The sequence below is a fragment of the Podarcis bocagei genome (assembly GCF_964188305.1).
Source record: "Podarcis bocagei genome assembly, chromosome: W".
NCBI classification, from domain to species: domain Eukaryota; kingdom Metazoa; phylum Chordata; class Lepidosauria; order Squamata; family Lacertidae; genus Podarcis; species Podarcis bocagei.
In genome coordinates, this window is record NC_138131.1 from 20,119,734 (window position 1) to 20,143,932 (window position 24,199).

General features: G+C 48.4%; 1 long non-coding RNA gene across 1 annotated transcript in view; it reads right to left on the reverse strand.

Moving 5' to 3' along the window:
- The window catches only part of LOC308577863, a 494,647-nt gene that overhangs the window by 450,572 nt on the left and 19,876 nt on the right, over positions 1-24,199 (reverse strand). The gene's annotated exons all lie outside the window — the stretch shown is intronic.

The window sequence follows — 24,199 nt, forward strand, 5'->3', positions numbered from 1 at the left end:
CATCTGGTCAGTGTATCTGGGGCCGAGTCAGGATGGCCATCCATCAACAGATAGAGTTTGGTGTCATCGGCATACTGATGGCAACCCAGCGCAAAACTCCGGACAAGCTGGGCGAGGGGGCGCATAAAGATGTTAAAAAGCATCGGGGAGAGAATCGCACCCTGAGGCACTCCACACACCAAGGAGTGGCGCGATGACAATTCCCCCCCAAGCGCCACCCTCTGTCCCCGACCGGAGGGAAATGAGCGCAGCCATTGAAGGACTGTGCCCTGGACCCCCACGTCGGCAAGGCGGTGGTCCAGAAGTTCGTGATCGACCATGTCGAAGGCTGCTGACAGGTCTAGAAGAATCAGCAGCCCCGACCCGCCTCGATCCAGCTGCCTGCGGAGATCATCTGTTAGGGCGACCAGAGCCATCTCGGTCCCATGACCAGCGCGGAAGCTGGACTGGAATGGATCCAAAGCAGATGTTTCATCCAGAAACCTACCAAGCTGTTCAGCAACCGCTCTCTCAATCACCTTACCCAGGAATGGAAGATTCGAAACCGGGCGGTAATTGGATAGATCTAAAGGATCTAATGATGTTTTCTTTAAGAGCGGACGCACCACTGCCTCCTTCAGTTCCCCTGGGAATATCCCAGTGCCAAGGGACAAATTGATGATATCACCCAGGGGGGCCCGCACCTCGTCTGGACACGCTCTAATCAGCCAGGACGGGCACGGGTCAAGAGGGCAAGTGGTGGGCTTTCCAGCTTGGAGGAGTCTGTCCACATCGGCTGGGGATATCCGGTCAAAGTGGTCCAATACTGGACCCGAGGACAGTCGAGGGGCCTCCAGTTCCTTTATTGTACCCAAATAGGCAGGGAGGTCATGGCGGAGCAACAAGACCTTCTCCGCAAAAAAGCTCGCAAATGCCTCGCAGCTGTGTGTCGAATTGTTATTTAAATTTGGCTGTCCTTCAAGGGACGTTAAAGACCTAATTATACTAAACAATTGCGCCGGGCGAGAGCTAGCGGAGGCGATGGAGGCCGAGAAGTAGGACTTCTTAGCGGCCTTCACTGCCATCTCGTAGGTTTTCATAAAAACCCTATAAGATGTTCTTGAAGCTCCGTCACGGGCACCCCGCCATACTTGCTCTAGCCGTCTGAGGTCCCGCTTCATTTTCCGAAGCTCCTCGGTAAACCAGGGAGCCCGGTTTCTGCGGGGTCGCAGAGGGCGCCTAGGTGCGATCTCATCGATGGCTGCTAGGAGCTGGATATTCCAGCCCTCAACAAGCTCAGTCAAGGAGTCGCCAGGGGGAGCAAGGTCCCGCAAGGCCTGACGTAATCTATCAGGGTCCATCAGCCTCTGCGGGCGAGTCCAAACCGGCTCGCCACCTAAGCAGGGTGGGGGTGGAAAGTCAATCCTGACTTTCAGTGCATAGTGATCAGACCATGGCACCTTCATCGAGGGAGACATGATCACATCTATACCGGCGCCAAAGATCAAATCCAGCATATGGCCTGCTTGATGTGTGGGGCCCGAAACACACTGGGAGAGCCCTAGTGTCGCCATGGAAGACACCAGGTCCAGAGCCTGTGAGGAGGGAATGGCATAGGTGCTTTGGATCCACCTCCATAGAAAGAGGACAAATAAGCTTGAATTGTTCTTTCTGTGGTCATTCACCCCGACCCTAACCCTAACCCTAACCCTAACGCCAACCCCAATCCTAACGCTAACCCTAACCCTAACCCTAACCCCAATCCTAACCCTAACCCTAACCGTAACGCCAACCGTAACCCTAACCCTAACCCTAACGATAACCGTAACCGTAACCCTAACCCTAACCCTAACCCTAACCCTAACCCTAACCCTAACCCTAACCGCAACCCCAACCCTAACTGCAACACCAACCCTCACCCTCACCCTCACCCTCACCCTAACCCCAACCCTAACCACAACACCAACACCAACCCTAACCATAACCCTAACACTTACCCTAACCCTAACCCTACCCCTAAACCTAACCCTAACCCTAAACCTAAACCTAACACTAGCAAAGCGAAGTGTAATAAGCCTAAACAAAGCCAAACAGGTAGTTGTGTGTTACAGCTACATAGAAAGCAGAATCTTTGATATCACTCGTTTTCTTTGGTATTAATGTACATTGACGTAGAAATCACAAAGTGTGTGTAATGAAACCAAAATAACACAATACTGTCTTTTCGCTTCCATGTGCGTAGAAAGAAGACGAATAAGCTTTGATGGGACTTATTTAAATTTGCATGGTGTTTTTTCGGTGTGCACCAGAATCACCCCAAACCAAAGCAAAAAGGTGTTTTGGGTTCCATCAACATAAAAAGAAGATGATAAAGCTCTGATTGGGCTTATTTCAAATTGGTGTTTTTGGGATTAGAATGCAAATTGGTGTTTTTGGGATTAAAATACTAACTGATGCTAAGGAGAGAGGGGGGTTTGCCCTGCCAGATTTGAGGCTATATTATGAATCTGCAGCTCTCTGCTGGTTGAAAGATTGGTTTCTTCTTGAGAACACTGATGTCCTAGATCTGGAAGGGTTTAATAATGCTTTTGGACGGCATGCATATTTGTGGTACGACAAGGTTAAAATCCATAAGGCTTTTAAGAACCCTATTGTCAGAAAGGCAGTGTTTAATGTCTGGACAAAATATAAAGACTTATTAGAGAACAAGACCCCAAATTTCAAATGGGTGTTTTTGGGGTTGGAATGCACATTCACCCCAAAATCGCAGAATTTCAGGTATTTTATCAGCTGAAATCAAGCGGGTTAGGGTTAGGGTTTGGTTTAGGGTTAGGGTTAGGGTTAGGGTTAGGGTTAGGGTTAGGGATAGGGATAGGGATAGGGATAGGGATAGGGATAGGGATAGGGATAGGGATAGGGATAGGGATAGGGTTAAGGTTAAGGTTAAGGTTAAGGTTAAGGTTAAGGTTAAGGTTAAGGTTAAGGTTAAGGTTAAGGTTCGGGTTCTGGTTCTGGTTCTGGTTCGGGTTCGGGTCCGGGTCCGGGTTCGGGTGAATGACCACCGAAAGAACAATCCAAGCTTATTCGTCCTCTTTCTATTGAGATGGAACCAAAACACCTATGCTTGATTTCGGCTGATAAAAAACATGTCATTCTGCGAATTTTGGATGAATGTGCATTCTAACCCCCAAAACACCAATTTGAAATAAGCCCAATCAGAGCTTTATCATCTTCTTTTTATGTAGATGGAACTCAAAACACCTTTTTGCTTTGGTTGGGTGTGATTCTGGTGCACACCCAAAAAACACCATTCGAATTGAAATAAGACCAATCAAAGCTTATTCGTCTTCTTTTTACGCATATGGAAGCAAAAAGACGGTGTTGTGTTATTTTGGTTTCATTACACACACTTTGCGATTTCTGGGTCAATGTGCATTAACACCAGACTTCCGGAGGCGGAGCCAACGGTAATGGCGGTCTCCTTCTGATCGGGAGGGAGAAGCTCCGCGGAACTTGGCGTCTTACCGCTACGGCGCAGCGGGGACCCGTTAAAAAAACGCAGGCGGGGGAAGCCTGCGGCCGTGGGACTCAGCAGGTGCCAGAAGCGGCTCCCCCAATAGCAAAGGAACCCCGAGAGGGGCGCCGGAGCGGAACGAGGGGTGCCGTGGCGCTGGGAGTCGATCGCTACTTCCGTGGAGTGAAGCTGCGCAGCTGTTACCGGAGAGCGCTGACCTTTTTTCCTCTGACAATTCGGCTGTCAAAATAACAACCCGTGAGTAGGACAAGTATTAAGATTGGGAATTTTAAAGAAAACTAATCTGAATCGGAACCGAAGCGGGGAGGTGCAAAGAGGAAGTCCACCTTCCGTTCTGTAAAAACATTAAAGCAAAGAACGTCCAAGCCGGTTACCGGGTGAGGAGCGTTAGGAAGAAAGACTGATTAAACGTCAAGCTAAGAGAACCCCTTCCCTGAACTGAGAGGGAGGGAGGGGATAAGGGACAGTGCTTTTGGTGCCAATTTTTAACATAAGAAAGAAAGGAGAGACAAAAGACCACCTCTCAATCCCTGGGAACAGACTGCCTAGACTGAAATAGTCTGGTTACATTGAATACTGCACTCTTTATTAACAATGTAATAATGGATGGTTAACACTCTGCAAATAGACATTCTGAACTGCTAAAATTGTTACTTCTCCTGCTGAAGGGGGCATTTGGGAACTTAGCCATTTTGTTGCGAAACCATTGTCTGTTACTGTGTCCCCCTAGAGGCTTACTGAAAAAGAAACATTGGCTGGGGAATTTTCCACTTTGAGCCTGAGAAAGTCTCACAGTAAAGCTGTGGGAGTGACCTTGACTGTCAGATAAAGTGCCATGGATGAAAAGCCAACAAAACCGGAGGACAAAACAACGAGATCAGGCAGAGTCAGATACCAACAGCCTATTACAACACAGCATCAACGCAGGGCATCTGCCTCAGGCCCCTCTGTACCACAAGGAGAAGGGATGTCAGAAGAAGGATTCACCTCTATCTTGAGTAAGATTTATGAGTCTTTGGATAAACTGAGCAAACAAGTGGCAGAGGCCACAAATAAAATTGACCAAAATACCATAAGCATTAAGGATTTGAGCCAGAAAGTGAATGTAAATACAGGTTCTAGCGAAAAATTATCGCAACAGTTAGAATCGAACCAAAAGACGGCTCAGGAAGCTAAAGAAAAAGTAGAGGCTGTAGAAGGAAAGATAATACCGATAAGCAAACAGTTGGGGGACCACCAGGTACGTCTTGGGGTTCACCAGGAACTCCTGTCTATGATTGAATTGAGAGAAAAACAGACCAACTTGAGGGTCAGAGCGGTGCCTGAACTTGAGAAAGATAGTTGTGTGATTTCCTGACACAGGAATTTGCGGATTTCTGGAAATTGGATGATAAACAAGACTTTAAAATAACAAAGGCTTTCAGACTTGGAAGAGGAGGGAGGAAGGGCAGGGTGAGAGACTGTCTGATCACCCTTCGATCTAAAGAGGAGCGAGACAAAATACTAAATCTACACTACCAAAATACTCTGATAATACAGGAGTCAAAAGTGGAAATCTTCAAGGACATTCCGAAACATCTCTTGGACCTCAGGTCTAACTACGGGGACCTGGTGACTTTACTGAGAGGGAACAGAATCATTTTCAGGTGGGAATTCCCTCAAGGCCTATCTTTCAGCTTTAAAGGTAAGAAGTTTAAAATAAGATCATTGGAGGAGAAGGAAAAAATTCTGAGAGACCATGAAGAAGACCTGCAAAAAGGAGTAGAAGGTTTGCTGGCTGCCTTACCACCAGGATTATTAGACATAGTATCACTACCTTTGGGAGTGGACAAGACAAAGAAAGTGATACCACCGCCAGAAGAAGACGTACTGGGAGCTGTCAGAGGACAGTAAACCTAGATACATCATGTCTCTACAGCTACTAAGCTGGAACATTCACGGATTTAATTCCCCGGAGAAAAGGAAAAAAGTTTTTCACATACTTAAGAAGGAATAATTGGATCTAATTTGTCTACAGGAAACACATGTGACAAGGCTGCATAGGAGAATATTGATTAATAAGAGACTGGGCCAAGAATTTATTTCATCGGACAAAGTAAAAAAGCGAGGAGTGGTCATTTATGCAAAAGAGAGCCTGTCACCGAAATTCGTTTTTAAAGATGAGCAAGGAAGATATATTGCAATTGAAATTCAATCACAAGGAGAAAAATTTCTGATAGTAGGTGTATATGCACCAAATGAGGGGAAATCTACATTTTATAAGAAGTTGCATGAGACTTTACTGGATTATATGGACAACAATATCGTCTTGATGGGAGATATGAACGGGGTGGTATCTACAAATATGGATAAGTCGCAGAGACAGGTAGTTACTAAAGATGGTAGACTACCAAAGACCTTTTTTGAATTGACTGATAATATGGACTTGATTGACATTTGGAGGAACAGGAATCCCCTGGGGAGAGAAGGAACCTTCTTTTCTGAAGCCCAAAAGACATGGACAAGAATTGACCAAATCTGGATAACTAGAGGACTGGCACCCAAGATCAGGAAGGTAGAGATCTGCCCAAAGACGTGCTCCGACCACAATGCCATGAAAATGGAGATGAGATTAACATTAACTGGTTTCTTCAGATGGAGGATGAATGACACCTTGTTTAGAGATCAAGAAGTGATTAAGAAGGCCCAAAAAACTTTGAGAGATTACTTTGAAATAAATTTGAATACCACTGTGGAAAAAAAGAATAATTTGGGATGCAAGTAAAGCAGTTATGAGGGGATTTCTGATCCAACAGAACACATTAAAGAAGAGAGCCCAGAATGTGAAATAGAATTTTTTTTGGATAAAATAAAAGAGGGCGAGAAAAGACTGAGATCGAAACCCAATTCACAAGAGATTTTGAGAGAAATAAATTTATCCCAAGTGCAATATATGAAGATGATGAACCAGGAAATTGAGTGGGAAATTAAACAAATGAGGCAAAAGACTTTTGAATCAGCAAATAAATGTGGGAAACTGCTAGCTTGGCAGATGAAGAAAAGACAAAAACTCAGTACTATTACCAACCTGGAAGTGGAGGGGAAAAATATTGAGAACCCAGTGGAAATCAGAAAATGTTTCCAGAGGTATTTTAAACAACTATATACACAAGGGCCTCAGAAAGACTTTGATATAGACCAGTTTTTGAAAGCAAACGGATTACAAAAAATCTCACAGGAAAATAAGACAATCTTGAACTATAAAATCACAGACCAGGAGGTGGAAGGTGCCATTCAGAACATGCAGCTGGGAAAATCTCCAGGGCCGGATGGCTTAACCTCAAAATACTATAGAACTTTGAAGGATTGGATAATCCAACCACTAAAGGAGGTTTGCAATGAAATTATGGAGGGGGAAAAGGCGCCAGAGTCGTGGAAAAAAGCATATATTACACTCATACCAAAAACAGAGTCTGAAAAGACACAACTTAAGAACTACCGACCCATATCCCTGTTAAATGTGGATTACAAATTTTTTGCTGATATTTTGGCAAGGAGCCTAAAAAAAGTTTTAAAGGAAGTGATACATAAAGACCAAGCTGGTTTTCTGCCGGGCAGACATTTGTCTGACAATGCGAGGAATATAATTAATGTTTTGGAAAAGCTGCAAGAGGATATTAATACTAAAGCAGTATTAATTTTTGTGGATGTCGAGAAAGCCTTTGATAATATTTCTTGGAGTTTTATGAGGAAAAACCTTCAAGGGATGGGGGTCGGTCAGGGGTTTGAAAATGGTATAAGTGCAATTTATTCAGAACAAAAGGCAAAATTAATAGTCAACAATGTGGTGACAGAGGAATTTAAGATAGAGAAAGGGACACGGCAAGGTTGCCCAATTTCCCCATTACTCTTTATTTCCGTCCTGGAGGTTTTGTTAAATATGATAAGAAGGGACCATTTGATTAAAGGCATAACGGTCGGAGCCAAACAATACAAATTGAAAGCCTTTGCAGATGACCTGGTATTGACACTACAGGAGCCAGAATCTAGTGTTAGAAGAGTATTAGAACTGATCCAGGAGTTTGGTCATGTGGCAGGATTTAAGTTGAATAAGTCAAAAACTAATGTGCTTGAGAAAAACTTAACAATGACTGAAAGAGAGGTTTCAGAATGAGACAGGTTTAACATTGGTTAAGAAGGTGAAATATTTGGGGATTAATATGACTGCTAAAAATGGGAACTTATTTAAGGACAATTATGAAAAATGTTGGTCAGATGTTAAAAAGGATTTAGAAATATGGTCAAACTTGAAGCTTTCCTTGCTGGGACGAATTGCGGCTATCAAGATGAATGTATTGCCAAGAATGTTGTTTTTGTTTCAATCGTTACAAATTTTGGACAAAATGGACTGTTTCAAGAAGTGGCAGAGAGACATTTCTAAATTTGTCTGGCAGGGCAAGAAACCCAGAATAAAATTTAAAATATTAACCGATGCAAAAGAAAGAGGGGGATTTGCCCTGCCAGACCTTAAACTCTATTATGAATCGGCAGCTTTCTGCTGGTTGAAGGACTGGCTGCTTCTTGAGAACACAGACATTTTGGACTTAGAAGGTTTCAATAATGTTTTTGGGTGGCATGCATACCTATGGTATGACAAGGTTAAAGCACATAAGGCTTTTAAGAACCATATTGTCAGGAAAGCACTGTTTAATGTCTGGACACGTTACAAAGACTTACTTGAAAACAAAACCCCAAGGTGGTTGTCACCAATGGAGGCAAAAGCTCAAATAAAACTCAATATGGAGGCCAAGTGGCCAAAATATTGGGAGATTTTAGAGCGAGAAGGAGACAAATTGAAATTGCAGAGCTTTGAGAAATTAAAAGATAGAGTGCGAGATTGGCTTCATTATTTTCAAATAAGAGAGGTATACAATCTAGACCAAAAAAAATTGAATTCCAGGTGGAAAAATCAAAGTTGGAAACAGAAGGGTTAGATCCCTATATCAAGATACTTTCAAGAATGTATAACTTGCTGTTAAAGTGGAATACTCAGGATGAAACAGTCAAATCTGCTATTGTCTGGGGCTCAGGAACAGAGGCACAGGGGAGAGAGGAAATGGAGAGCGAAGGGGAAGAATCTCAGGGCAGTGTAGGGGAGTATGACAGCGACCCGAGAGATTCCATGAGCTTCTCCAGCGAATCAGAAGATTCCCAGAAGGAGGTGCCGATGGTCAGGGCAAGGGGGGTCCCAGGGGGAACACACCAGAAACAAGGGGCCAGCGGGGACTCCCAAAGCAGCAGCGGGAGAGCAGGATCAGCTTCCCCACCAGAGCATAGTGGGGGGGAAGAGTCCCAGGCGTCAGGACCAGCGTCTCCTCCAGCAGGGAGAGAAGATGAGTCAGGGCTGACCACGCCTCTATCGGAGAGTGGGGGAATGGAGGGGAGGTCAGGTCCAGCTAGCCTCCCAGAAGGGGGAAGCAGTGACAGGAGCAGTGTAACGGTCAGGAGGAAGGTTGCCGGCTGGGCGCGCGCGCCAAGTTCGAATGTACAGGCGTGGGGGACAGCAGAAAACCCGGATTGGGAACCAGGTCCTAAAGCCCGCCGGAGGCTGGGGGAAGACTCAGGGAACTCAGCGTCAGATGAGTCTAGGAAGGGCGAGACCCCAGCTGACAGGCGGAGCCAGAGGAGGAAAGAGCAAAGGAAGAGGTGGAGCAAGGCTAGAGTCTTAAACTGGTGTCTGGGGGGAGGAGATTCAGACGGAGCTTCAACGGTCTAGAGTTTCAGACGTAGAGCTGCGCGCTACGGTTGTGAAGGTGAAACTGAACTTCAATAAAGACTTTTGTATATAACAACGAACTGGCGTTGGTCCTTTGTGAGCTGGGACCTCGGGCAGCTCTGACAGTAAGCTCCGTCTCAAAAAAAAATTTTTTTTGCGAGCTCACGAAGATAGGCAAGGATGACTACAGAGGAGAAAGTGACAGAACTGCAAGAAGCAGTCACGAAGCTGTACGCAGAAGTAGCAGAATCCAAAAAAGAGAGAGGAAGAAGCAGAAGCACTCTGCCGGGAACTGCGAACCAGGTGGGAACGTTTGGGCAAAGAGGGGCTGCCAGGACCCAAGCCGGAGGGAGTGGGTCTCGGGAAGAGGGGGGGGCAGCATCGTAGCCCACTTCGACGGGGACCTGCAGCAGTATCCTAACTTCAGAGCAGACATAGTTTTCACGCTCAATTTGCTTCAGAAAGACTTTAGAGATGAGGAGGAAAAAGTAGGGTTCATAATCACTCATCTGCATGGGGAAGCTAAATCGTGGCTGCGCAATTTATGGCGCGAAATGATCCCGTAGGGCGCGCACACTAGCCAGAACAACTCCCTTCCTACCCAGGGAGACAGGGCACGCGCAATCCACGCCTCCACTGGGGGGGGGGGGGAGAAGAGCCGATGGAGATAGGTGGTGCCAGGGCTCAGACAGTGACCAGAGCCCAAACACCAGGAGCAGTCAAGACGAAGGCTCCTAGAGGGAGCAGGAAGTGTTATATCTGCGACAGTGCACAGCACATGGCCAAAGAGTGTCCCCAGAGGATCCAGAAGCACACTGCAGCCTCAGCAACAGTAAGGGGAGCAGTTCAGCAGGGGGAACAGCTGCAGGGAAACGACGAAGCCTGGTTGGAGGCAGAGGCACTGGGGCCCAGCCAGGCGAGTCAGTGAAGCAGTCTCCAGAGATTTTGCAGCCCACAGACCCCCTCCCACCCAAACCAGTGGTGCAACTCACCGCATCACTCCAGCTGCCAAATGGAATCACCCTGGAAGTCCCTATTACCATTGACTCTGGTAGTAATGCAGACTTTATAGGAGTGGACTTCATCAGGCTACATCGCATAGCGCTCCTACCAGCCACGATGCCCCTAAACGTCGTCACGGTCGATGGCAGGAAGCTGCTGGGTGGACAGGTGGTGCAGCAAACACCGCCTATGGTAATGCAAATTGGAAATCACCGCGAAGTCATCAGCTTCAATGTCACCCACCTGTCGGACACGCCCATAGTGTTGGGCATGAGATGGCTGGATAGACACAGCCCGGCATTAGCATGGTACCAGCGGCAATTAACCTTCTGCTCCTCCTACTGCGCAGAACACTGCATCCGAACCAGCCTTGAAGAGGAGGGACAAGGGGATGACCCGCAGCTACACCTAGGCATGGTGCAGGCGGTACCCAACAAGTACAAGGCGTTTTTGGAGGTCTTCTGCGAGAAGGAAGCGGACAAGCTGCCTCCCCACCGGCCCTACAACTGCGCGATTGACCTCCTACCGGGGGCGACGCTGCCGACTGAAAAACTGCATTCCATGTCTGAAGACGAACTGCAAGAACTCAGGGAGTTCATAGATCACAACTTGAAGCGGGGATTCATCCAAGAATCCAAAGCAGTGGGGGGCAGTCCCGTGTTTTTCGTGAAGAAGAAGGACACGCCCCAACGCAGATTGGTAGTTGATTACAGAATTATCAATTCCAGGACAAAGCCCACAGCATTCCCCATGCCCAAGATCGACGACCTGCTCGCGACGGTGAGGAAGGGACGAATCTTCACCAAGTTGGATCTACGAGGGGCGTACAACCTTATACGCATGCGGGAGGGCGATGAGTGGAAGACGGCCATGTTTACGCCTTTAGGCACCTATGAATATCGTGTTATGCCATTTGGTCTGCAAAATGGCTCGCATTGTTTCCAAGCCTTCATGCACCACGTGTTAGCGGGCCTCCTCTACAAGAAGTGCGTATGCTTCCTAGACGACATCCTGATCTTCTCGGAATCGCAGGAGGTTCACGAGGGGGACGTCAAGGAGGTCCTGCAGAGACTGCGGGAGCACAGACTTTACGCCAAACTGGAGAAGTGCCAGTTCGACGTGACGGAGGTGGATTTCCTGGGCTACAAGCTGTCCGACAAGGGACTCGCCATGGACAGCACCAAGGTCCGCTCAGTGTTGGACTGGAAGAGCCCGCGCAATCGGAAGGAGGTCCAGAAGTTCGTCGGCTTCTCCAACTTTTATCGCAAGTTCATCAGGGGTTCGCGAAGAAGACGGCGGCCATCACGGACACCCTCAGCTCCATGAAGAAGAAGTTCACCTAGACGGACCAGGCAGAACAGTCTTTTCGGAGACTCAAGCGTCTCTTTGCGTCCAAAGAACAGCTGCTACACGTAAACCCCAGCAAACCAATGAGGCTTGAGACGGACGCATCGGACAGAGCGGTGGGGGCGGTCCTGTTGCAGCGAGATCCTCAAGGGAACTGGAGGCCCTGCGCATTCTACTCCAGGAAACTCAGCAAGTCGGAACAGAACTACACCATCTGGGACAGGGAGTTGCTGGCCATTCATGGAGCCTTCAAGGCGTGGCAGCACTTCCTCATCGGAGCCAGACACACTGTGCAGGTCCGCACGGACCATAAGAACCTGGAGTACTGGCGCACGGCACGGTTCCTGAACCAGAGACACATCCGCTGGGCGGTGTTCTTTGCGGATTTCGACTTCTGGATAGAATACATCCCGGGAGACAACAACATCATGGCAGATGCACTATCAAGGAAACCGCAATATCTCGAGGAAGTGGCACCGGTGGCGGCCAAACACATTTTCGCACCGAAAGCGTGGGCATGCGCTTCAGCCACCGTGGACCTGGACGCAGTGCGTCGCGCGCTGCAGACGGATGCGTTCGCACAATCCAAGATGGAGGAGGTGCGAAGAGGCACAGCGAAGGACGACAAGTTCCAGATACGCGACGGACTGCTCACATGCAAAGGGGCTCTCTACGGGCCGGGAGACGACCTCCGCGCGAAAGTCCTGCAGCAGTTACACGACGCGCCCAGTGCTGGGCACTTCGGCAAGGACAAGACGGCGGAATTAGTGGCCAGAGACATTTGGTGGCCCCAGATGAGAGGAGAAGTCGCGGATTACGTCTCTAGGTGTGACACATGCCAAAGGGCCAAACGAGTGCCCAGGAAGCCGGCGGGACTGCTGGAACCGCTACAGACGCCGCACAAACCGTGGGAGAAATTGGCTTGGACTTTGTCACGGATCTGCCCAGCTCGCGAGGCAAAACAGCGGTACTCGTGGTCGTAGACCTGTTCACCAAGATGGCGCACTTCATTCCTTGCGCGAAGGTGGCCACGGCGGAACAGACTGCCAAGCTGTTCATAGACCACGTGTTCAAAGTTCACGGCTTACCACGGTCCATCCTGTCCGACCGGGGGCGCCAATTCATCTCGAGCTTCTGGCAGAAGCTGCTGGGCATCCTGAACGTCAAGATCAACTTAGCGTCGGCACGACACCCGCAGACCAACGGACAAGCGGAGAGGGTCAACGCCATCATGCATGACCTGGGTGGACTACCTACCGCTGGCCGAGTTTGCCTACAACAACACGAAGCACGGGTCTACAGGGGTGACACCATTCTTCGCCAACAATGGGCGGCATCCCAGAACCTTCCCGGGGTTAGAGACGAAGGGGGAGGGGGAGCCACGGCGTGCAGAGCACTTGGCAGCAGAGTTGCAGGAGGTCCACGACCAACTCCGAAGGAGAGTCGGGGAAGACATCCAGGTGGGGGACTGGGTCTGGTTAGCGGCCCAGGCAGTGCCGGCCAGAACGTTAGCTAAGAAGAAGCTCAGACACAAGCAGCTAGGGCCTTACCAAGTCGAGGCACAAATCAACCCAGTGGCCTTCCGGTTAACACTCCCGGAGGGCTCCAGAATGCACCCGGTATTTCATAGGTGAGTGCTCACACCCTACAAAGAACCCCACAGGTTTCAGGTGCCAGGGACCGCACCACATCCACTCAAGAAATCACCAACGTGAATTAACATGCCGTGAATTTAATCCCGGTGGTCCACAACTGTTCCCAGTCAGCGAACATAATGTTATGACCAACGTCCTGTGCCCATTTAATCATAGCTGTCAGAGCTGCCCGAGGTCCCAGCTCACAAAGGACCAACGCCAGTTCGTTGTTATATACAAAAGTCTTTATTGAAGTTCAGTTTCACCTTCACAACCGTAGCGCGCAGCTCTACGTCTGAAACTCTAGACCGTCGAAGCTCCGTCTGAATCTCCTCCCCCCAGACTCTAGCCTTGCTCCACCTCTTCCTTTGCTCTTTCCTCCTCTGGCTCCGCCTGTCAGCTGGGGTCTCGCCCTTCCTAGACTCATCTGACGCTGAGTCCCCTGAGTCTTCCCCCTGCCTCCGGCGGGCTTTAGGACCTGGTTCCCAATCCGGGTTTTCTGCTGTCCCCCGCGCCTGTACATTCGAACTTGGCGCGCGCGCCCAGCCGGCAACCTTCCTCCTGACCGTTACACTGCTCCTGTCACTGCTTCCCCCTTCTGGGAGGCTAGCTGGACCCGACCTCCCCTCTGTTCCCCCACTCTCCGATAGAGGCGTGGTCAGCCCTGACTCATCTTCTCTCCCTGCTGGAGGAGACGCTGGTCCTGACACCTGGGACTCTTCCCCCCCACTACGCTCTGGTGGGGAAGCTGATCCTGATCTCCCGCTGCTGCTTTGGGAGCCCCCGCTGGCCCCTTGTTTCTGGTGTGTTCCCCCTGGGACCCCCCTTGCCCTGACCATCGGCGCCTCCTTCTGGGAATCTTCTGATTCGCTGAAGAAGCTCATGGAATCTCTCGGGTCGCTGTCATACTCCCCTACGCTGCCCTCAGATTCTTCCCCTTCGCTCTCCATTTCCTCTCTCCCCTGTACCTCTGTTCCTGAGCCCCTGACACCTGCCAATGCCTAACCGCCACTCGAGCGAAGCTCGCCGACAATACCTTCAAGCCTGCAACCAACTCCTAATCCCAGCTAAGATGTCCCCCAACCAGATATCGTTTACAACGTCAGATAGATGCACGCCATCACATCTGTAGAGGGCCTCGTTGCTGTACTGGATGCCGGGGTGGCCGATGACACACCCGCCCAGAGCCGCCACTCTACGCTCCACGGCCCGCTGCAAGACCTTTCTTGCCTTATTGATTCCAACCGGGCTCACACAATCCCTCCATGTCCTCCTCTCAAGCAACGAGGACCACAAAATAGTTACATTTGGGTAAACCGCCATCAATTCTGCCAAGTCGTCAAAAATGTTCCATCTTAAGTCAGTAGCTTTGCGGTACGCTAGGTCATTCTCCCCCAATTGGATAACCAGGGCATCCGGGGGGCCCTCAGAGGCAGCTCTCGCCATCACAACTGGCATGAATTCACACCAACGCATGCCTCTTCTCGCCATCCAGGTCAACTGGACACCCGCCGGCAAGTTCAAGTTTTTCCTCAGCCCGGTACTCATTGCACGCAGCCTTGCCCAATGCACGATACTATGGCCTACCAGCCAGATGCGTACCCCTCGGCAATCTGAAAATGAAATAAACAGGGAAAGCGAGGTCAGGCGTGCACCTAGTAGTCATAAAGTCCCCCTTACATAAGCTCTGAATGCATTCGACTTCCAGCGGCCCAGATCCTTTATCCTCTCTGCGGAGAGACCAAGATGCGCCGCCGTGGTTGCAGCGCCGATCCGAAAAGAGTGAGCCGCAAATTCACCCGCGGGTAGCCCACATGCGGCCAAAGCCCTTCGCATCACCCGTGTAAACTGATGCCTGGCCAAAAGTGAGCCGTCGGCATGAATTAAGAGGGGGCCTGGGCTACCAGGCCTTAGGTAAAGAAAACGCCTCGTATCCCTAACCGGGCATGGGCCAGGGCCTTGCACCGCCGGCAACCTTAGAAGGGCCCCCCTCCCCTGCTGGTCGGTCTTGGAGCTCCTAACTTGGACTATAAGCTCGTTTGTTGACAGGGTCAGATCACCAAAGAGGATACCCCTCCGGGCTTGGACGGCCCCTCCATCGCAAACCACCTCCCCTATGCGAAGGGCCCCGAAGAAGGCTATGGAGTAGGCAGCCGAGAACAGGCGAGCCTCATATTTTGACCAGCATATGGCACGTAATTTTTTGTGTATTGGGGTCAGAACCAGGTGGTTGCTGCCGGCGCCACCCATCTAAAGCCTTACGCACTATAAATTTGGCGCATGGGTCAGTGTCGAAAAATGTTTTGCCAAAATATTAAATCCCCTGCAGACTGAATATTGAGAGTCCTGGGGCCCTGCCCAGCTCCCTCAAGTGAGCTAAATAATGGAGGACTTCCCTCGCTGAGGGAACCGGGTTGCGTTTTGACTTGGGAAACTTATTGCGGAACACTAGGAAGTCGGCCCACGCTTTCTTGTAGGATCTCATTGTGGAAGGGGCGACTGCACCGAATACTCCCTTCAACACTTCTTCCTCCCAAGACTCCAGAGATGCTCCGGGAAAGGCATCGATGACTGTTCCGCATCCGGCGCTAATAAGTGGAAGCGCTCCATCTGAAAGCGAGACAGAGCATCCGCGATGTCATTATTAATGCCGGGCACGAATTTGGCCGAGAAATATATATTGTTCTCTAGACACAGGAGGACGAGGCACCGCAACAAGTTTCCCACCCTAGGGGAGCGGGTGGCCTGCCTGGCAAGAACCACTACCACTGCCTGGTTATCTGTGTTGAAGCAGACCCTATGATTGCGAAACTGGTCTGTCCAGAGGTGCACTGCCACCAAGATGGGGAAAAATTCAAAAAATGTGAGGTCCCGGGAGATAGGCTGGCCCTGCCAGTCTTTTGGCCACCTTTCTGCACACCACTGGCCCCTGAAATATACTCCGAAACCTAGGGACCCCGCAGCATCTGACTGAACCTGGAAGTCGGCATCAAGCATCAAGGAGTCCTGCCACAGGGATATCCCATTATAATTTTCAAGGAATTGCAACCAGACTTCCAAATCTGCCTTGACTTCTTTTGAGAGGCGAACCCTATGCTGTGGTGCCCTGAGACCTGCCGACAGTCTTGCCAGCCGGCCACAGAAAGGGTGACCCGGGGCCACTACCCTACAAGCGAAATTTAAGTGACCTAGCAGAGATTGAATTTGCCTTAAAGTCACCTTCTTCAGCGGCAAAAGCTGTAGTATTGTCTCTTTAAGGGCACACAGTTTTTCCCGAGGCAGTCTGGACGTTTGGGCTATAGTATCTAATTCAATGCCTAGGTAAACCAAAGAAGTGGAAGGCCCTTCAGTTTTTTCTGCGGCTAATGGCACCCCTAGCTCGCCTGCTAAGGCGGTGAAGGCCTCCAGGAGGGTGGAGCACCGCTGCCTGCTATCGGCCACCAAAATAAAATCATCGCGGTAATGCGATACGCCCGACGACCCTGTCCTAAAGCGTAAGGCCCAGTCGAGAAATGTACTGAACGACTCAAAAGCTGAGCATGCCATGGAGCAGCCCATAGGCATTGCTTTGTCAATGAAATACGCCCCCTCGAATCTAAACCCCAGCCAACGGAAGTCAGCCGGATGCACGGGAAGAAGGCGAAACGCCGACTCAATTTCACATTTGGCAAGAAGTGCCCCACGCCCGAACTTGCGGATCATTTTTACTGCTTGGTCGAAGGAGGCGTATTTTACTGTGCAAAGCTCCTGGGGGATCGCGTCATTAACCGACCCTCCCCTTGGGTATGAGAGGTTGTGGATCATGCGGAATTCCCCTGGGGTCTTTTTTGGTACAATGCCCAACGGGGATAGATGAAGACCTTCCACTGGAGGCTCAACAAAAGGACCTGACACCCTACATGCACTGATTTCCTTCTCTATCTTTTTCTTTACTTCCTCTGGCCTCTCCCTGACTGATTTCTGATTTTGTGGGTCCCTGGTGTTAGGGGGGAAAGATACAGGGATCCTGAAACCCATGGAGAACCCCTCCCACAGGTACTGCGCAGCTTTTCGATCGGGATATTGATCCAACAGGGTTTTGAGGGGCTGAAGGCGGATGGGGGAGAAGGCTAAGCCAAGATGCAAGTTACTGGCGGCCACCTGGCCCTTGTTGGGAGGATCTGGGGGCACCCCTGTTATTACCGTGGGAGAACCCCCGGGCCCCACGAAAGGGCTGCTGCTTGTTCTTGAAGCATGCAGAGGCAGGGTGGTTGCCCCAGCACCGCTCACATTCGTGCAGATACTTACAGGAAGGCCGCGAGCATACTCCCCTGTTGTATTCCCAGCAATGGCGGTGCCGACTAGCCTCTGTCTTACCCGCCTTGGCTGAGTCTTGGCCTTTCTTTCCGATGTACGGGTTGACGTCCTCGCCCCAGAAATTAGGATCTGTCAGATCCCATCGCGTGGAAGGCAGGAGAGAAGCGTTTCTACGGAAATTCTCATTGTACGTTAGAGCGGCATTTTGCCCCGCGAGCGCGTGGGCCCTCCTCACGTGAGCCAGGTACGCAACCAAATCCATGGGACGCCGCGGATAAGCCACACAAACGACTCCCATAAATACCTGGTATCCATCCAGCCAGTTCTCGAAGGTGCGCTCTGCCCTAGGCGTCCTATACCTCCGCCTACCATAGGAGCGCCTCTTCTCACCTTTACCCGTTATCTTAGTCGGGGGGAAAAGGGTAAACATGTCAACATAGTCACCATTGAGGATCTTATTCCTCTTCTTCTGTGACAAATGGTTCCCCAAAATATAATCAGTGGGTTGATTAGTAGCGACTTTTACATCTTCCACCAATGCCCCATCCTTCCATTCTAGCACGCCATTAAAGGTTCTACGATGGGAATTGGCCCTCCTTTCATGTGCCCAAAGTGGAATCCCATGATTCGCCTCACCCAAACCCCAGTAACCATCCAAGGGGCCCTCGCTATCCGAATCCGAGGATGACGTACCTGAGTCGTCCTCCGTCTCGGACTGCTTACTTATTTTCTTCTTCGAAGAGGTATGTTTCTTCTTGGACTTTCTTTTCCCTCCTTGCACCTTGACGTTGGCTGGGTTCATGCTGGCGGCTGCCTGGACAACTTGGGGCTGCGCGTGCTCCTCCTCCAAGGCGGAGCCCGCACTGTCCTCGGTAGAGCTGTGCTGGGTCTGCTGCTCCTGAAACACACTAGGGATATCTACAACGTGTGAGACAGCGCTGCCACTGGTACCCGTGGCCGTCGCCCTCCCCTTCCCGGTACTTTTTGCAGGCGCCTTTCCTTTACCACTGCTTTGGTTGGCTTTTCTAGCGATGGCTGCCTGGGCACGGGTATTAGGGCGGCTGACGGTAGCCGTGACTGACGGGGTGCTAACTCCACCCCCCGCTGAGCTGCCCTGCTGCCCTTGACAGCTGGGAGGAGTATCCGGTATCACGACCTGTGATGGTTCAGGGACCGGCGGGGACAAAGTCCCTCTGGACCTGCACTGTTTGTAAAAAGTTTCGAAAGCTGCCATGAAACATTGGGCAAAAGCTTGGGGATCGTATGGCATGGCCGGCACCTGGGCACCACCAATGCCTGCGGCGGGTGCGGCTTGATTACCTGAGGTGGATGGTTGCTGGTCCCCACCGGAAGCCATTTGCTCTCCTGACGTAGCAAGGGTAGGTACTAAGACTATTCGTTCGATAATACAGTGCTGTCCCCCCCTAGGATGACTGTGTTCCCCACTAGTCAGTGCTCACTAAGATGACCTAAATTGTGCTCAGCTCAGAATTGACTGTGAACTCCCCCCTAGTTCTGTATATCCTAAGCAAACTTACAAACCACCACCGGCCAATGCCCAGCTGTTGGCAACACCACCTAAAGCTGCACCCAGTTCAGTATTGTTTACAATGACTTGGCACAACGTTGAATCTGGAAGGGCTGGTTGCCCTAGTTCAGAATTATCAACACTGACCCAGCTGTTCCTTTACCTGTGGTACTGGCTGCCAAGTTCAGTACTATCGGCACTGGCTAAGGTTCAACTTAAAATAGAAATGCAAGCTGCAACAAAGTTCGATAATCTCAACACTGGCTTAGCCGCTACTTAACTCTTTAGACGTTAGCAGAACTAATTCCAAGAAATACCTACGCTGGTGCAGCTGTAACTTAAACTAGTAAAAGCTAGTTCAGAACCACTAGACGTTGGCAGGACCTATTCTAATAATACCTACGCCGGTGCAGCTGTGACTTAATTCAATAAAAGCTAGTAAGACCCACTAGCTCTATTAAGTAAAAGAATTAATTTTTTTTTTTTATAAATCAAATACTGCTATTATTAGCATTTAACTATATATTGAATTGTATATCCTAACCAGTAAGCTCAAATTAAATTTTCCTAACCAATAGGTTCAAGCAAAACCCAAATCCCAGTGAGTGAGGACGTTTATATTTATAGAGGCTATTAGTTCAACTTCCTGAATGAAGGAGAGGGCTTAACTAACCACTGCCAAATAATCTCCACTATACCAGGCACTGTGCCCCAACAGCATAAAAGCCACTTAATTATTTACAGCACTTAGCACTTTAGCACCAACAGCATAGAAGCCACTTAACACTATACCAGGCACTATGCCCCAACAGCATAAAAAAACCACTTAATTATTCCCAGCACTCAGCACTTTAGCACCAACAGCATGGAAGCCACTTACAAATACTAAAGCACACAGCACTTTTGTCCCCCAGCCGAATGAAAACCAAGCAATCCAAGAATTAACCCCCGATGCCTTCAGACTTACTGCCTAAATCAATGCACAACTATACCCTGAAAAGGAAAGTTCCTAATCAGTAAAACTATGAAACCGCGTACGTAAAGGGTCTGATTGAACTGTGTGCAAACCTTGCTTGCCCAATTGCCGCTTGCAAAGCTGCTACCTCCGCTTTTTTTTTCAAAGAATACTCTGCTTGCATTCAGAATATGTTCCTAACGCCACACCTAAAATGGCCGCCCGTGCCTCCACAAGTGTCCCTTCCCAAGATGGCGGCCGTGATCTCTTCCCCTTACCTCAACAAAGATGGCCGCTCGCACTACCACCACGTGTTCCCACAAAGATGGCGCCTGTTCTCTGCCCTTAACAAGCCCTTAACAAAAATGGAAGCCTCTGCTTCAAAACCCACACTTAGTGGAGGCGGGGGTTAGAACGGGGGGGGGGGGCGCGGACCTGGCGCTAAGAGGGAGAAAAGCAGGAGAACAGCTAAGTGAGGCAGCCAGCCATTAAAGCCAAGAAAGTAACAAACAACCAAACGCACAAACAAAATAGCAAACTGAAGGGGGGAAACCAGGAAACCCGAGAGCACAGCAAGGAAGACAAGAAAACAAACCGCTGGCGAGTACCCCCGCGATCCAGCGAGAAGGGGGGAGCGGAAGGTGGCTGCGCTCTGTGTACTTTACCCCTCCTGCTCTCCGCCTTCAAACAATACGCTCCCTGCATTGCCTGATCGTCGGTGTTGCAGCCGCTGCCTGGTCCTCCAAACTAACAAAGTAAGTGTCCTCCACACGCAGGCAAGCAAATCGGAAAGTTCCCAAGGAGCCGCTGGTGCCTCCCAACCTTCTTTCTGCCATCAAAACACCCCAGCAAAAGTGATTTCAGCTCTAGTGGAGACTGTGGTCTCCTTAGTGATTTAGCTCTGTAGGTGTGAAGCCAAGCACAAGGCAGAAGGTGCGGCTCGCAACGGCTCCAAAACAGCGACGGAAACCTCACAGAGAAAACCCGCTCAGCTGGAAGGGGCAAAGAGGGCGGTCCCCGGGCATGCCTAGCCTTAAATAGGCTAGACCACGCCTCCCCGGCCCGCTGATTGGCGGGCCGGGTCGTCGACACGCCCGGGGATTCCCTACTCTCGCGGGGGCAAAGGCTAGCCCCGCGTGAGGATGTGGGAGGATTTCTGCCCACAACCCCCTCTCCTCTCAAGTCGGAAATGGCTTTCTGGGAAATGATATATAATGAATTGAAAAAGGTATTTAAATATACCTTACTGAAGAAACCAGAGGCCTTTCTCCTGGGCATTGTCGGCCAATTGGTGTTAAAGAAGGATAGAACTTTCTTTATGTACGCAACAGCAGCAGCAAGATTACTCATCGCAAAATATTGGAAGACACAGGAGCTACCCACACTGGAAGACTGGCAGATGAAGGTCATGGACTACATGGAATTGGCAGAGATGACCAGCAGAATCCGTGACCAGGGAGAAGAGTCGGTGGAGGAAGATTGGAAGAAGTTTAAAGATTACCTGCAGAAGCACTGTAAAATTAAGGAATGTTGAAAGGACGTTTGATTGAAAATAAGTGGTACTGGTTAAGAGATGCTTATGAAAATGTAAATAGGGAATGATAATTGGAAATGGATATTTATAATAATAGGTTAATATATGGAGTAAGGATAAAATGCTAGAGGGTAAGGATTTGCTGAATTTAATATTTGAACTGGAATACAAAATGGGAGGTGTGAGGAGGTCAAGAAATTAGTGAAGAAAACATAAGATTTGAAAATATCAATACATTTTTAGCCGTTTGGTGGTTTTTTCCTCTTCTTTTTATTCTCCATTTTTTATTTTTTTCTATCCTTCTTCTATCAACTGTTTTTCTACAGTGTATTTTTTATTTGTCTTGTTTTTGTAGTTTAAATGTTTAAACGTTTAAATGTTGGATTTTGTTTTTATTGTTTCTTGTCTGTGAAAAATTAATAAATATCATTTTTTTAAAAAAGTGCATTAACACCGAAGAACACGACTTGTAATAAGCGAAATCCAAGATTCTTCTTTCTATGTAGCTGGAACCCAAAACAAGCTGTTTGGCTTTGTTTAGGCTTATTACATTTCTCTTTGCTAGGGTTGGGGTTATGGTTAGGGTTAGAGTTACTGTTAGGGTTAGGGTTAGGGTTAGGGTTAGGGTTAGGGTTAGGGTTAAGGTTAAGGTTAAGGTTAGGGTTAGGGTTAGGGTTAGGGTTAGGGTTAGGGTTAGGGTTAGGGTTAGGGTTAGGGTTAGGGTTAGGGTTAGGGTTAGGGTTAGGGTTCGGGTTCGGGTGAATTACCACCGAAAGAACAATCCAAGTTTATTTGTTCTCCTTCTATTGAGATAGAACCGAAACACCTATGGTTCATTTCGGCTGATAACAAACATGTCACTCTGCGATTTTTGAGTGAATGTGCATTCTATAAAATAAATGAATCTTTGGAATCTCTGACAAAACAAGGTGCGGATAATAGTAGACAATTGGCAGAGCTCTCAGCAAAACTTGATCTGAACACGCAAAGTGTGAATGAACTCAGCAAGAGGGTGTCTTCAAATAGAGACTATTAATAAACTTCTAGAGGACTCTGCCACTACTTGAAAGATTGCAGAAGAAGCTAAGGTTTCTGCAGATGCCACTCAGGAAAGGATAATACCAGTCTGTAAAAAGTTAGAAGACCATGAACTGGCTTTGTCTATGCTCGAGATACAAAGGAAGGAGAGAAATCTGAGATTGAGAGCAGTGCCTGAAAGCGAAAAAGACGACCTGGTGGACTTCCTTTCTAAAGAATTCTCGGGAGTTAAATTCTTCTTCAACAGGAGTTGGAGAAGGAAGAAATTAAGATAGTGTCTGCGTTTAGATTGGGCAGAAGACAAGGCAGAAAGAAGCCAAGGGACTGCTTGATAACTTTAAGATCAAAAGAAGAAAGAGATAAAATGTTGAATCTGCATTTTCAAAGAACTCTGGTAATTGAAAATGCTTTCGTGGAGATTTTCAAAGATATACCAAAACATATTTTGGATGTAAGAGCCCATTATAAAGAGCTGGTTGATTTATTGAGAAAGAACGAAATACCCTTTAGGTGGGAATTCCCTCAAGGCCTATCCTTTAAATACAAAGGAAGGAAAACCAGAATAAGATCTGTCCAAGACAAAGAGCAATTCTTACGAGACAACGAAGAAGATCTTGTGAAAGGGACGGTCGAAGTGGAACCAACCCAAGCAGTAAAGGAAGCAACAGACATTTTGAACTTAACATTTGGATTGAAATCACCGATGGAAGGTGAACAACTACTTGGAGCAGTGGGAGGAAAAAGTAAATAGCAACAGGATGGCTCTGCAACTTCTAAGTTGGAATTGTAATGGTCTTAACCTTCCCCGAAAAAGACGAAATGTTTTTCATATATTGAAAAAAGAACAATTGGACTTGATTTGTTTACAAGAAACTCATGTGACAAGACTGCATAGAAAACTACTTATCAACAAAAGATTAGGATAAGAATTTATTTCATCTGATAAAGTTAAGAAAAGAGGAGTGGTAATCTATGCAAAGGAAAATTTCCCCCCGAAATTGATGTTTAAAGATGAACATGGAAGATTTTTGGCAATTGAAATTCAAGTTCAAGGTGAAAAATTCTTGATATTAGGGATCTATGCACCAAATGAAGGGAAGTCGGAATTCTTTAAGAAGCTGCATGAGATTTTACTGGACTATTTGGATTACAATTTAATCTTGTTGGGAGACATGAATGGAGTAGTATCTACAAATATGGACAAATCACAAAGACAGGTAGTTTCCAAGGATGGGAGACTACCAAAGACTTTTTTTGAAATGACTGAAAATATGGACTTGATTGACATTTGGAGAACAAAGAACCCTCTTGAGAGAGAGGGAACTTTCTTTTCTGAAGCTATGATGACATGGACTAGAATTGACCAAATATGGGTTACTAGTGGGATGGCTCCAAAGATAAAGAAAGTGGAAATCTGCCCAAAAACCTGCTCCGACCACAATGCCGTAAAGATGGAGATGAAGTTAACAACAGCTGGTTCCTTTAGATGGAGGATGAATGACACCTTATTTAGAGATGAAGAGGTCTACAAAAAGGCTCAAAAAACTTTGAGAGACTATTTTGAAATAAATTTAAAAACGGATGTGGAAAAATGAG